General features: G+C 41.8%; 1 pseudogene across 1 annotated transcript; it reads left to right on the top strand.

The window, feature by feature from the left end:
* Positions 1 to 11430: 11430 nt before the first annotated feature.
* Positions 11431 to 14432, top strand: LOC110050170 (glutathione peroxidase-like; annotated as a pseudogene). The gene is made up of 2 exons (XR_016203608.1): positions 11431 to 11940; positions 12997 to 14432. The product of XR_016203608.1 is annotated as a glutathione peroxidase-like (transcript).
* The last annotated feature ends 345 nt before the right edge of the window (positions 14433 to 14777 follow it).

The following is a 14777-nucleotide window of genomic DNA, read 5'->3' as shown; positions in this document are numbered from 1 at the left end:
GATTTGCGCTACGACTAGTCCACCTCCAGTGAGGTACTTCTGCTAGAAATGTACTAAGAGATATTGGTTTAGAAGCAGATAAAGCTGATCAAACATAATACTCACAGTATAAGACGATCTAAGGCCAAGGCTGTTCTAAGGCGAGATTTCAGAATTCGTGAGCTTTACAGCGCTGGTTCCACGACTTCTAGCTAGATGTACGGTTTAGCGATACTGGTGGTAAAAAAGTTAAGAAGTTAATGTCCTGTGCAACAATCATAATAAAGGAATTTAAAACGCAAACACGAAACAACAGAAGAAATACTCACAAGGTATAGCCTAAAATGAAAGCTGGTGAAGTCTCTTGTTGTGAGTACTTTCGTGATTTGATGATTTAGTGAATTTCGTGAACATTCCTGGCAAAAGCGTCGACAGCCTCACCCACAGTTTGCAGGTTCCTTTATTTGCAATTGCCTGTTCCACGATTGGTGGAAAAGTTATGTGGTTAGATAAACCATGGACATGCGGATTCCAGGGCGGGAGATGACTGACATTTCAGGCTATTGAGCACGTCGCTAGCACAACGAACTACTTATATGCGGTTTATTCAACCAAGGTCTGGCATATTAAATAGATCAGGCAACATTCATTGTCGGTTGCAAAGAATTTCACTCAAAATGGTTTAAATATTACGCGTGAAGGTGCAATGTACTAATTGCCAACGAGTCACCCTCGCGAGGACGCGAGGGTGACGAGGCGGCAGCATTATAACGCCGACGCCCGAGTTAATTTTGGTACAGGCCGAAAAAATCTTGAATTTAATGTAAGGTAATGTAAGAGTGACATTGTCGGTGATTGTTTTTGAGTTAGCCAATGGCATCGCGGTATTTTAATCTAAACCAATTAAACACATCAGGAGTATCAGGATCGGTGTAAAATGGGGTTGGCAGATGCCTACACATCTCCCGGGCCTCGTGACCTTTGTAAATTTGCCTTTCTCTGTTCGAACTATCGACCTTTTGGTTGCATCACTCGTGTTTACGAAGGGCAATTCATGTAGTGTTATAAGGAGGAAGGTTAAGGAGAGTTTAGCAGTTAAACCGTGCTATAGCAAACTTTTAAAAGCCATAGGTGTGGATGGTTTCCGCTGTTAATCGGCATGTTTCTTCGCGGAGATTGACACCTCGGTAATTTAGCTTAATTTTTCATGTGTTTATGCATTGTTGAGGCTCATTTCTATTAAATTTCCAGGCAATTGAATTCGGGGGACTAAATATGAAATTAACCGTGAACATGTTGCTTACCTTCTAAAAAATTCTAACCGAGTTTGCATTCGGCACGCAACTGTCACAGTTTTTACTCGTTGGCACTCTACCGGAAGCTGTTACTACCAACGCCCTACATCGTTTGGGCTTCAATTGACTACCATATTTGCTGTGAATATCAACGCCATCTAACGTGTTCTAGCAGTTTGCGGCAACCATCAAGTGTGCACCTAGTGTGTACTGCCGATACATACCAGTTGTCACAAAGTCACAACCTCAGGTTCTTTGGCTTCATTTTTCCGAATTAAGAAGAATAATAACGGAGAACTAATTTGCGTGCCAATATTTCAGGTCCTAGGCAGACAAACATTTACGAGCCCAGCATGATGCTGTCAAATATCACGAGATCTAAAATGGGCATCCTTACCGTGGATGTCTGGCACTTTCGCGCCATCTAACATTTTCCAGACAATAATTTTACGGCAGCAGTTCAAGTCTTTGAACTATCAAATGATATCTCGCAAAGTTAAAGGTACAACTTCCACGGCTAAATGTTTCCCAAAAATCTTTAATTATCTTTCAAATGTAAATGAGCCCCGTTTTCGTGGGGAAGCGCTAGCTAAGTACAGTATGTAGAGGGCAAATGATTGAAATGAAAACCTTTTACACACAAAGTAAAAAATCCGTACTTGTCTTTCAAATGTGAATAGGTCCCGTTTTTGACGGGGAAATATGGCTAAGTACAGTTTATAGAGGGGGAATGATTGAAATGAGAGACCCTTTCACACTAAGTAAAAAATACTCGGTTTCGCAGTCTGGGGACTAATGTCATTTTCCGTAATTGTCTTGCAAATCTAAATGGGCCCCGTTTTCATGGAGGAGCGCTGGCTAATTACAGTATACAGTGGGAAATGATTGAAATGACAGACCTTTTCACACAAAGTAAAATATCCGTACTTGTCTTTCAATTGAAAATGGGCCCCGTTTTCATGGAGGAACCCTAACTAAGTACAGTGTATAGAGGTCGAAGGCTTCAAATGAGAGCCTTTCTCTCACAACTAAGGATCAGTACTTGTCTTTCCAATAAAATGGGCCCCGATTTGATGGGGGAGCGCTAGCTAAGTACATTATGTAGAGTTGAAATGAGAGACTTTTCAACCCAAAGTAAAAAGTCCGAAATTGTCTTCCAAATGGAAATAGACCCCGATTTGATTTGGAAGCGCGAAATAAGTACATTATGTAGAGGACAAATGATTAAAATGAGAGATTTTTTCACACAAAGTCAAAGATCAGTCCTAGCTAAGTATAACATATAGAGGACGCAAGATTGAGATGAGAGACTTTTTTGACACAAAGTAAAAAATCCGTAATTGTCTTCCAAATGAAAGTGGACCCCGATTTGATGTGTGAACGCCGTGTAAGTACATTATAGAGAGGGCGAATGATTAAAATGAGCGACTTTTTCACCAAAAGATAAAAAAATCCGTACTTGTCTTTCAAATGTAAATGGCCCCGTTTTCATGAAGGAGCGCTAGCTAAGTACAGTATATAAAAGGGCTAAAGATTGAACTGAGAGACTTTTTCCCACAAGGTAAAAAAACCGAAATTGTCTTCCAAATGGAAATGTACCCCGATTTGATGTGGGAACGCCGGGTAAGTACTTTATGGATAGGGCAAATGATTAAAATGAGAGACTTTTTCACACAAAGTAACAAATCCGTACTTGTCTTTGAAATGTAAACGGGCCCCGTTTTGATGGCGAACACTAGCTAACTACAGTTCATAGAGGGCGAAAGATTGAGAGGAGAGACTCTTTAACACAAAGTAAAAAAGCCGTAATTATCTTCCAAATGAAAGTGGACCCCGATTTGATGTGGGAAAGCCGGGTAAGTACATTATGGAGAGGGCGAATGATGGAACGGAGAGATCTTTTTACACAAAGTCACAAATCAGTACTTGTCTTCGAAATGAAAGTGGGCCCCGATTTGATGTGGGAGCGCTAAGTACGTACAGTATATATAGGGCGAATGATTGAAATGAGCGACTTCGTGACAAAAAGTGAAAAAATACGTAACTGTCTTTCAAATGAAAATAGGGCGCGTTTTCATGGAGAAGCGCTAGCTAAGTATAGCATATAGAGGGCGAATGATTAAAATGCGAGACTTTTTCACACAAAGTACAAAAATCCGCAATTGTCTTCAAAATGAAAATGGACCCCGATTTGATGTGAGAACGCCGGGTAAGTACATTATGGAGAGGGCGAATGATTAAAATGAGAGATTTTTTCACACAAAGTACAAAAATCCGCAATTGTCTTCCAAATGAAAATGGACCCCGATTTGATGTGAGAACGCCGGGTAAGTACATTATGGAGAGGGCGAATGATTAAAATGAGAGATTTTTTCACACAAAATAAAAAAATCAGTACTTGTTTTAAAAAGGATAATGAGCTCCGATTTGACTTGGGAGCGCTAGCTAAGTACAGCATATAGAGGGCGAATGATTGAAATGAGCGACTTCGTGACAAAAAGTGAAAAAATACGTAACTGTCTTTCAAATGAAAATAGGGCGCGTTTTCATGGAGAAGCGCTAGCTAAGTATAGCATATAGAGGGCGAATGATTAAAATGCGAGACTTTTTCACACAAAGTACAAAAATCCGCAATTGTCTTCCAAATGAAAATGGACCCCGATTTGATGTGAGAACGCCGGGTAAGTACATTATGGAGAGGGCGAATGATTAAAATGAGAGATTTTTTCACACAAAATAAAAAAATCAGTACTTGTTTTAAAAAGGATAATGAGCTCCGATTTGACTTGGGAGCGCTAGCTAAGTACAGCATATAGAGGGCGAATGATTGAAATGAGCGACTTCGTGACAAAAAGTGAAAAAATCCGTAGTTCTCATTAAAATGAAAATATGGCCCGTTTTCAAGCGCTAGCTAAGTATAGTAGAAAAAGGGCGAAAGATTGAACTGAGAGACTGTTTAACATAAAGTAAAAAATCCGTAATTGTCTTCCAAATAAAAATGGATCCCGATTTGATGTTGGAGCGCTAGCTAAGTACAGTATATAGAGGGCGAATTATTGAAATGAGCGACTTCTTCACAAAAAAAAAAGAAGAAAAGTCCGTAATTGTCTTTCAAATGAAAATAGGGCCCGTTTTCATGGGGAAGCGCTAGGTAAGTATAGTATATAGAGGGCGAATGATTGAAATGAGAGACTTTTTCACACAAAGTCAAAAATCCGTAGTTGTCTATCAGATGTAAATGGGCCCCGTTTTGATGGAAAAAAGTAGCTAAGTACAGTTCATAGAGGGTGAATGATTGAAATGAGGGACTTTTTCACACAAAATCAACAATCCGTTGTTGTCTTTCAAATGTAAATGGGCCCCTTTTTGATGGGAAAAACTAGCTAAGTACATTTTATAGAGGGCGAATGATTGAAATGAGAGATTTTTTCACACAAAGTCAAAAATACGTTGTTGTCTTTCAAATGTAAATGGGCCCCGTCTTGATGGGAAAAACTAGCTAAGTACAGTTTATAGAGGGCGAATGATTGAAATGAGAGACTTTTTCACACAAAGTCAAACATCCGTAGTTGTTTTTCAAATGAAAATGGGCCCCGTTTTCATGGGGGAGCACTAACAAAGTACAAAATGTAGATGGTGAATGATTGAAATGAGCGACTTCTTCACAAAAAGAAAAAAAATCCGTAGTTGTCTTTCAAATGTAAATGGACCCCGTTTTGGATAGGAAAAACTAGCTAAGTACAGTTTATAGAGGGCAAATGATTGAAATGAGGGACTTTTTAACACAAAGTAAAAAATCCGTACGGTACTTGTCTTTAAGAAGAAAATGGTCCCCGTTTTCACGGGGAGCACTAGCTAAGTACAGCTTATATAGGGCGTTTGATTGAAATGTGACGCACAAAAAGTAAAAAATCCGTAATTATCTTTCAAATGTAAATGGGCCCCGTTTGCATGGGGAAGCGTTAGCGAAGTAGATTATTTACAGGGCGAATGATTGAAATGAGAGACTAGTTCACACAAAATAAAAAAACCGTAATTGTCTTCCCAACGTAAACGGGCCCCGTTTCGATGGGAAAAACAAGCTAAGTACAGTTTAGAGAGGGCGAATGATTGAAATGAGAAACTTTTTCACACAAAGTTAAAGATCAGAAATTGTCGCAGTTTCAAATGTAATATGGGTGAGCATGAGCTAAGTACAGTAGCTGGAAGGCGCGCGAGATAGAAATGAGAGAATTTTCACATAAAGCTTCCGTTGGCGGGAATTACTCAATACAGAGTTTGTATGGGTGTTCAAACAGGGTTTTGTGACGGCGGTAGTAACTAGAACTGTCCGCTTACGAGAGTGACCACTTTCAAAAGATAATGAATGGCAACAGAATACATTTGTAGGAAAAAACTATGATGTCCGATAACCTCTTAAAAACCAACATCGCCAATATCTCTCAGTCCTATATGTCAGGTGCCCTTATTTGTCAGATGCCCCTATATGTCAGATGCCCCTATATGTCAGATGTCCCTATATGTCATGTGCCCATATATGTCAGACGCCCCGATATGTCAGACGCCCCTATTTGTCAGATGCCCCTATTTGTCAGATGCCCCTATATGTCAGATGCCCTTATATGTCATGTGCCCCCATATGTCAGATGCCCCTATATGTCAGATGCCCCTAAATGTCAGACGCCCCTATATGTCGGATGGCCCTATTCGTTAGATCTCCCTATATGTCAGAGGCCCCTATTTGTCAGATGCCCCTATATGGCATGTGCCCCTATATGTCAGATGTACCTATTTGTAAGACGCCCCTATTTGTCAGACGCCTTTATATGTCAGACGCCCCTATTTGTCAGATGCCCCTATATGTCAGATGCCATTATATGTCATGTGCCCCTATATGTCAGACGCCCCTATTTGTCAAATGCCCCTATATGTCATGTGCCCATATATGTCAGATGCACCTATTTGTAAGAAGCCCCTATTTGTCAGACGCCCTTATATGTCAGATGCCCCTATTTGTCAGATGCCCCTATATGTCAGATGCCCTATTTGTCAGATGCCCCTCTATGTCAGATGCCCTTATATGTCATGTGGCCCTATATGTCAGACGCCCCTATTTGTGAGATGCCCCTATTTGTGAGATGCCCCTATTTGTCAGATGCCCTTATTTGTCAGATGCCCCTATTTGTCAGATGCCCTTATATGTCATGTGCCCCCATATGTCAGATGCCCCTATTTGTCAGATGCCCCTAAATGTCAGACGCCCCTATATGTCGGATGGCCCTATTCGTTAGATCTCCCTATATGTCAGAGGCCCCTATTTGTCAGATGCCCCTATATGGCATGTGCCCCTATATGTCAGATGTACCTATTTGTAAGACGCCCCTATTTGTCAGACGCCTTTATATGTCAGACGCCCCTATTTGTCAGATGCCCCTATATGTCAGATGCCATTATATGTCATGTGCCCCTATATGTCAGACGCCCCTATTTGTCAAATGCCCCTATATGTCATGTGCCCATATATGTCAGATGCACCTATTTGTAAGAAGCCCCTATTTGTCAGACGCCCTTATATGTCAGCTGCCCCTATTTGTCAGATGCCCCTATATGTCAGATGCCCTATTTGTCAGATGCCTCTATATGTCAGATGCCCTTATATGTCATGTGGCCCTATATGTCAGCCGCCCCTATTTGTGAGATGCCCCTATTTGTCAGATACCCCTATATGTCAGACGCCCCTATTTATCAGATGCCCCTATATGTCAGATGCCCCTATTTGTCAGATGCCCCTACTTGTCAGATGCCCCTATATGTCAGATGCCATTATATGTCATGTGCCCCTATATGTCAGACGCTCCTATTTGCCAGATGCCCCTATATGTCATGTGGCCATATATGCCAGATGCACCTATTTGTAAGACGCCCCCATTTTTCAGACGCCCTTATATGTCAGACGCCCCTATTTGTCAGATGGCCCTATATGTCAGATGCCCTTATATGTCATGTGCCCCTATATGTCAGACGCCCCTATTTCTCAGATGCCCCTATATGTCAGATGCCCCTATTTGTCAGATGCCCCTATATGTCAGATCCCCCTATTTGTCAGATGCCCCTATATGTCAGATGCGCCTATTTGTCAGATGCCCCTATTTGTCAGATGCCATTATATGTCATGTGCCCCTATATGTCGGATGCTCCTATTTGTCAGATGCCCCTATATGTCATGTGCCCATATCTGTCAGATGCACCTATTTGTAAGACGCCCCTATTTGTCAGACGCCCTTATATGTCATGTGGCCCTATATGTCAGCGGCCCCTATTTGTCAGATGCACCTATATGTCATGTGCCCCTATATGTCAGATGCCCCTATATGTCAGATGGCACTATACGTTAGATGCCCTTATATGTCATGTGCCCCTATATGTCAGATGCCGCTATATGTCAGATGGCACTATACGTTAGATGCCCTTATATGTCATGTGCCCCTATATGTCAGATGCCCCTATATGTCAGACGGCCCTATTTGTACGATTCCCCTATGAGTCATGTGCCTCTATATGTCAGATGCAACTATTTGTAAGAAGCCCCTATTTGTCAGACGCCCCTAATTGTCAGATGCCCCTATATGTCAGATGCCCTTATATGTCATGCGCCCCTATATGTCAGATGCCCCTATATGTCAGACGTCCCTATCTGTCAGACGCCCCTATATGTCAGACGCCCCTATATGTCAGACGCCCCTATATGTCAGACGCCCCTATTTGTCAGATGCCCCTATATGTCAGATGCCCTTATATGTCATGTGCCCCTACATGTCAGATGCGCCTATTTGTAAGAAGCCCCTATTTGTCAGACGCCCTTATATGTCGGACGCCCCTATTTGTCAGATGCCCCTAGATGTCAGATGCCCTTATATGTCATGTGCCCCTATATGTCAGAAGCCCCTATTTGTCAAATGCCCCTATATGTCATGTGCCCCTATATGTCAGATGCACCTATTTGTAAGACGCCCCTATTTGTCAGACGCCCTTATATGTCAGCTGCCCCTATTTGGGAGATGCCCCTATATGTCAGATGCGCCTATATATCAGATGCCCCTATATGTCAGATGCCCCTATATGTCAGATGCCCTTATCTGTCGTGTGGCCCTATATGTCAGACGCCCCTATTTGTCAGATGCCCCTATATGTCATGTGCCCCTATATGTCAGATGCATCCATTTGTAAGACGCCCCTATTTGTCAGACGCCCTTATATGTCAGACGCCCCCATATGTCAAATGCCCCTAATTGTCAGATGCCCCTATATGTCAGATGCCCCTATTTGTCAGATGCCCCTATATGTCATGTGCCCCTATATGTCATCTGCCCCTATATGTCAGACGCCCCGATATGTCAGATGCCCCTATATGTCAGATGCCCCTATTTGTCAGACGCCCCAATATGTCAGACGACCCTATTTGTCAGATGCCCCTAATTTTCAGATGCCCCTATATGTCAGATGCCCCTATTTGTCACATGCCCCTATATGTCAGATGCCCGTATTTGTCAGATGCCTCTATATGTCAGATGCCCCTATATGTCATGTGCCCCTATATGTCAGGTGCGTGAGGTATACAAGAGAAATGCCAAAACATTAATAGATGCTGTTTGCCGTAAATGGGAATTATTAATATCTCCAATCTTACCTCTCTAAATACGTGTACGTAAAACAAAACTTGAGAGCCAGGCATAAGAGACGGTTAATTTAAATCTGTTTACACTTCAACCAGCGTATTTTTTATGCAAGTGGGACGTGACACGGAGTTGCGATCGCGTTTGGCGAAAAATATGTATCTAACTCGAGTTATTTAGCCTTTTTAGAAGTTAGAGCATTAGGAAAAGTGCTTAATCGTAAATGCTCGTTTTTTCAATACAGATAATCAATAGCATAGATTGCGAAAATAAGCTGCGTAATATTTCCGGCCGCCATATTGGTTGACCACGAAAGTAATCCAACACGGCGTTTCCAAACTGTGAGCTCCGTAATTTCGTGCGAAACATTTCTACGAATGTCTTAAGTCTGGGAGAACGCAAAGACCTAACACTAAGAAAAATAATGATCTTCTTTATCTATTTCTTGACTTTATCCACTAGTATTGTATGGTGTTGTATTTTTTTTATTGCGTGACATTGAAAACGATCAGTATTGTATTTTTCCCGTCATAGATACGATGCAGATTCCTTTGCAATAACGGCTGCGAAAGAGACTACGCGATAAATTAATCAATTTTGAAAACATGAAGCATTGATGAATTCACCAAAACCTAACAGCCCAGATCCGCGCGTGGCTTAAGTTGTTTGGATCAATTCTGTAACAATTTCACAACCAGATCGTCCCATTCAAATTAAAGTTTACTGAACTTGAGTCGCAATACATGTAGTAGACTTCAGCCATTTATAGATCTCTTAAGAATTACGAAATCCTGAAAAATGCTCCGCATTATTCATACTGAAACGTAGAAAATTTGTGGATCTAGTGAATGTAGATTTCTTGACACCTCCATTCTTCGAACCTCAGCTCAGCGAACCGATTTATTATTAGTCTTTTCCTTCCTCTAATAGTCGCTACTGATTAGAAGTCAAAAGCTGTCATTTTAACACAAACCATTTATTGGTAGTGTGACACATTAACCATGCAGAAGTAATGATAAACTTTTGGTATTTTGATATAGCGCCCCTATATGTCAGACGCCCCTATTTGTCAGGTAACGTTACCAACCCTAGTGATCACTAACACGCTCGCAGTCGAGTTGGAGGCAGAAAGCTTTGCCAAACAAAACACTGGATAAATTTAAATCTTTCCAAAGCCTGTTGGCAGATTCGCAAGAACATCACGGCTTGCGAAGCTCGAATCCAACGCTTCGATTTGCTCTGGTACCGCTTCGATTTGCTCCGGTTCCAAAACATTCCTGCAAGACGTCACAGGTATCTCGAATGTTGACAACACGTTGTCAACGCTCCTAACATAAGCCAATCATATTTTTGCGTTGTGAGACCAACGCATAATTCAAACTCTTGGGCTTAGGCGGTAGTCCCTCCTTTCGCGCGCTCCTCGCCTCAAGGATTTCGCGCGGCCATTTTTTTCTCGTGGTTTTCTTTCACGTCACGTACGACGGACTAAGCGAAAGAGGGACTACTCGTTGTCTATATCGGATCGGGACTCTTAACCTCGTTCAGACCCTGGAAACGAGGCTGCGTGACGCTCTGTTATTTGTTGTTTTTGTTGTTGTTTTCTTCAATCCTTCGCAGACTACCATTCTAGCCCTCCCAAAAACGTTTCCCATCTTGCTTAGCCCGGGCAGAACATTTAAAGAAATGAAATGTTTAATCGAGGTTTCTCGAAGGAATCTTGGTGCATGCGAGAGGAAAGGGACACTTTCGTGAGTTCGACCACGAAAAGACTAATTTATTGATCGAAATCTTAATATAATGGCGTAGAAGGGAGGCGCAGCGATGAGAGTGTTCGCCTCCCACAACTGTGGCTCGGTTCGATTCCGGCCTGGTGCCATATGTGGGTTGAGTGTGTTTTTGGTTCTTGCCTTGCTCCGAGGGTTTTTCTCCAGGCTCTCCGGTTTTCCTCCCTCCACAAAAACGAACACTCCAAATTCCAGTTTGACCAGGATAGGGGACTAGGATAGGCTGATGTGACTTCCTCTCTTAATATATAAAGTACTTTATTTTTATTTTTATTTTTATTTTTGTTCGACTCTACATAAGTGCTCTGAAGTAACAAAGAAGAGTAACATGATGGGTTACCCATGTACGAGGTTGTGATGCTAAACTGAAAAAACGCTGGCAAACGTTGTTAAATTCTGTGGTCGTGTGTCGCAAAAATCATTAAAAACTAATTACAATTTGCTCTTCCTTCAAAAACTAGCTACAATTCAAGTAGTATCTTTATCTTGCTTCTTTGGAGCATTCTGTGCGGGAAAGAAGATACTCATTTTAGCATGATTTGATCAAAAACGCAGCAAATTTCCCTGATAGTGTCCCGCAAAAGACACGCACGGCCAAAGCGCGCACAAACCTCGCTCAAAAAAGGTTCCTCTCGCGCGCGAATGGAGGAGAGGAGAATTGCCGCGCGCGCACGCGTTATACGTTTGGGCGCAGATTAGTACTCGATTGCATAACATATAGCGGCTCACCGAGTGTCGCAGGTCGCGATGACTCGCTCTTCTGTAATCGCTTTTCTTTTCTACTTCTTTGCTGGTTATTCAGCAAACGTAGGAAAAGAAACTTGGACACATTGTGCAGAAGATAAAAGCCAATCCCTGTACAACTTCACAACAAAGTACCTGAACGGAACGGCCGTTTCGTTGGAGAGGTATCGCGGTGACGTTAGCCTTGTGCTTAACGTGGCGACATACTGAGGGTTCACGTTCCAGTACCCTCACCTGAATGCACTCATGAAGGAGTTTTCGACCGGCAAGTACAAGTGTGGATTCTCTGTGTTGGCTTTTCCATGCAATCAGTTTATGTACCAAGAGCCGGGAGCGAATTCCAAAGAAATCTTGAACGGGCTGAAATGCGTCAGACCAGGCAACGGATTTCAGCCGAATTTCCCACTCTTTCAGAAAATCCAAGTCAACGGCAAGAACGAAGATCGAATCTACACTTTCTTGAAGGTAGTTAACTGGTTATTACTGGGTCTTATTTCTGATCGTTTAAATATATTGCATAACCAGGGTTAAGTCTGATCAGTTCTTTGATCGAAGGAACAACAGGAATAGCAACGCTGTGACGTTCAATATTCTTTTGATTTGTTTTTAGATTTATTTTGGAAATTTTTAGTCGGGGAAATTGTTTTATGTGACAAGGACCTCGCCATTTCCCTTTCAGGAGGTTCTTTTCTTTGTTTTGTTTTTTTGTTTTATTAATTTACATTTCCCGAATATATTTGAAAAATGTCTCATGACTATCAGCTATACTTTTGCTCTCTCGTGATGTAATATTTTCCGTATAAAGTACAAGGTCAACATAAATATTTACTACATAATTATTTATCACTTGGATCGGTTACAATTTCGTACAATTTCATCTCGTTATTTCGATTACTGTTGTACACGTTATTCAACAACTTATCGATCGAAAGCCTGGAAGGCGTAAACACAGACTTAGCCCACGTAGAAGGCATTCTAGTAATGAGTAACACAGCGAAGATCCGCGTGTCTCCTTCCGCGCGCGCGTTCTCGCCCTCGCGAGAGCGCGGAGCGAGTAGAAGTTGCGCGTGGCTTGTCTCGAATCGCTGAAGACGTAGCGAGAGAATGGGTTGTCGTTGTAACCTTCGTACTCCAAACAAAGCATCGCTATCTAAATTCTTGATTATGGTTAAGATTATAGATCCAAGGTTTGAGTACAAGGCAGATCGAACAAAATCACTGGAAATTGAAGTAAAAAGGCGACGAGGTGTCTTATGTAATCAGAAAAGTTGATGAGTGATAGCTACCCATAAGACAGACATGCAAAGAGGTCACTGATAATACAACTCCACACATTGCCAACATTTCAATATACTGATTTGCTTATATTTCATCGTTTCAACGGAAGGTTCGAAAGATCTAAGAATTCGTTTTCTCTCGTACTTCAGAAAAAAAATTTCGCTAAAATCTGACATGAATCATGAATCAGACAGCTTCATTCCATCGATTCTCTAACACGTATGCTCAATTTATACCTTGTAGTCCCTTTGTCCCCTCCCCGGTGGGGTCGTCAGTCAAGACGCACCGTCGATCCTGTGGTCCCCCGTCAGGAGTAACGACATCTCCTGGAACTTCGAGAAGTTCCTAGTGAATCATCAAGGATTTCCTGTAAAGCGTTACTTGCCCAGCACCGAACCTTTTGATCTGGTGGACGATATTGTGAGCCTCATTGAAGCATGTTAAAATGGACAATGGAAACTGATCTAGTTTTACTTTCTGCTCTGTTTATGTAGTCACTTGAAACTAAACGAGGTTTAGTTTTTAAATACTGTTTATTTAGTCACATAAACAGTCGCTCCTTCGAAGTGTGCAACCTTGACTGACGAACACAATCTGGCGAAAAGACAAACTCTATGACAGAGGAGGATAGCGCAGATTAAAACAACTCCTTACGTTTCCCTCCTGATGATAAGCTATGCTCCTCTACCCAGATTTCGCTCGCCGCATCGTTCGAGATAGCCTGGGCTCGACGACGATATGAGTCATCTCACAACGCCGGGGCCTGGAGATGGCGAACATATTAGGCTTTGATACTTAAACTGGAATTGCGGGATGTTTTCCATTATGCCAAAAATTCCGGTAATTTCGGTCGTAAAGACCCGTTTCGGTTCGGTCCAACCGGAATATTCGGGACCACCTCTGAAGGTGATCCACTCTGATCGGTTGGACCGAATTAAATTTGTCCTTCTATTTTTACAAACCCGTTCAGTGCCCTTATTCTCTCCAGTAGATTTCACTTATGTAGGGAATTCGGGAAAGGAATTTTAAAAAAAAATGGTGAGAGCCATTCCTCTTGGTTGGCCCGGTTTGATCGGAAAATGCCGTTCCATTTTCCTCGGTTAGTCCCGCTGTTCTCTGACCGGTCGCTCTGGCATAATGGAAAGCACCCCTGATTTGTGGAACCCTCGATTTATATGACCTCCCAATAACTCGTCTAAAAATCGTTTCCCTTTGATTTCCCACACCAGTTTCCTTTGTCTTCGGAGGTTCCAAAAATCGAGATTTCACCGTAGTTTTGTCCCCTCCTCGGGTTGAATTCCCGTCCGTCACTGCCCCCCTCCCCCCTTCACCTTCCATCTCCGTCCATATTTGGATTGTCTCCTTTCTCCGCTAGAACTACCCTTTAGAACTACATACTACACGGATCGAATTTGTGACAGTTCTTTTTATATTGTTGAAGGGTCAGCCTTTAGCTTGCTGTGACAGACGTATTATCTACATTGAACATGTACAATTGCTCAATTTTTATGACAGACTATTTGTAAACTGTTTACAGTGAAATGGTCTTGAGTTAGGTTTTTGTCTCTTCAGCGTTTTGTGCATTCAGCTGGAACGGATCAAAAAACATGGCTTTGAGCTTTGTATGTTGTAAATGCACGATACAACTTCTTGTTGCAATAAACTAGAAAGGGAGTGAATGTTGTTTATTGCTCCAGGCGTCCTTACAACAATAGCAAGGATATCAGTGACATTTACCTGTTGTTATTAATATGCTAACCACAGAACCATTGGCTGGTGAGACAAAGTATTCTTTTGGGGTCGTATGGAAAACGCGAGTATATGGAGTATAAAATATGGAGTATAAAAAATATGGAGTATAGAAAATATGGAGTATTGAAAATATGGAGCATAGAAAATATGGAGTGTAGAAAATATGGAGTATTGAAAATATAGAGTATGCAAAATATGGAGTATTGAAAATATGGAGTATTGAAAATATAGAGTAAAAAATATGGAGTATTGAAAATATGGAGTATGCAAAA

The sequence above is a fragment of the Orbicella faveolata genome, unplaced genomic scaffold (assembly GCF_042242905.1).
Source record: "Orbicella faveolata isolate gen_17 unplaced genomic scaffold, um_ofav_v1 contig_46, whole genome shotgun sequence".
In the NCBI taxonomy this organism is placed as follows: Eukaryota; Metazoa; Cnidaria; class Anthozoa; order Scleractinia; family Merulinidae; genus Orbicella; species Orbicella faveolata.
The sequence above is the reverse complement of the archived record's forward strand: the minus strand, read 5'-3'. Positions and strand labels throughout refer to the sequence as shown.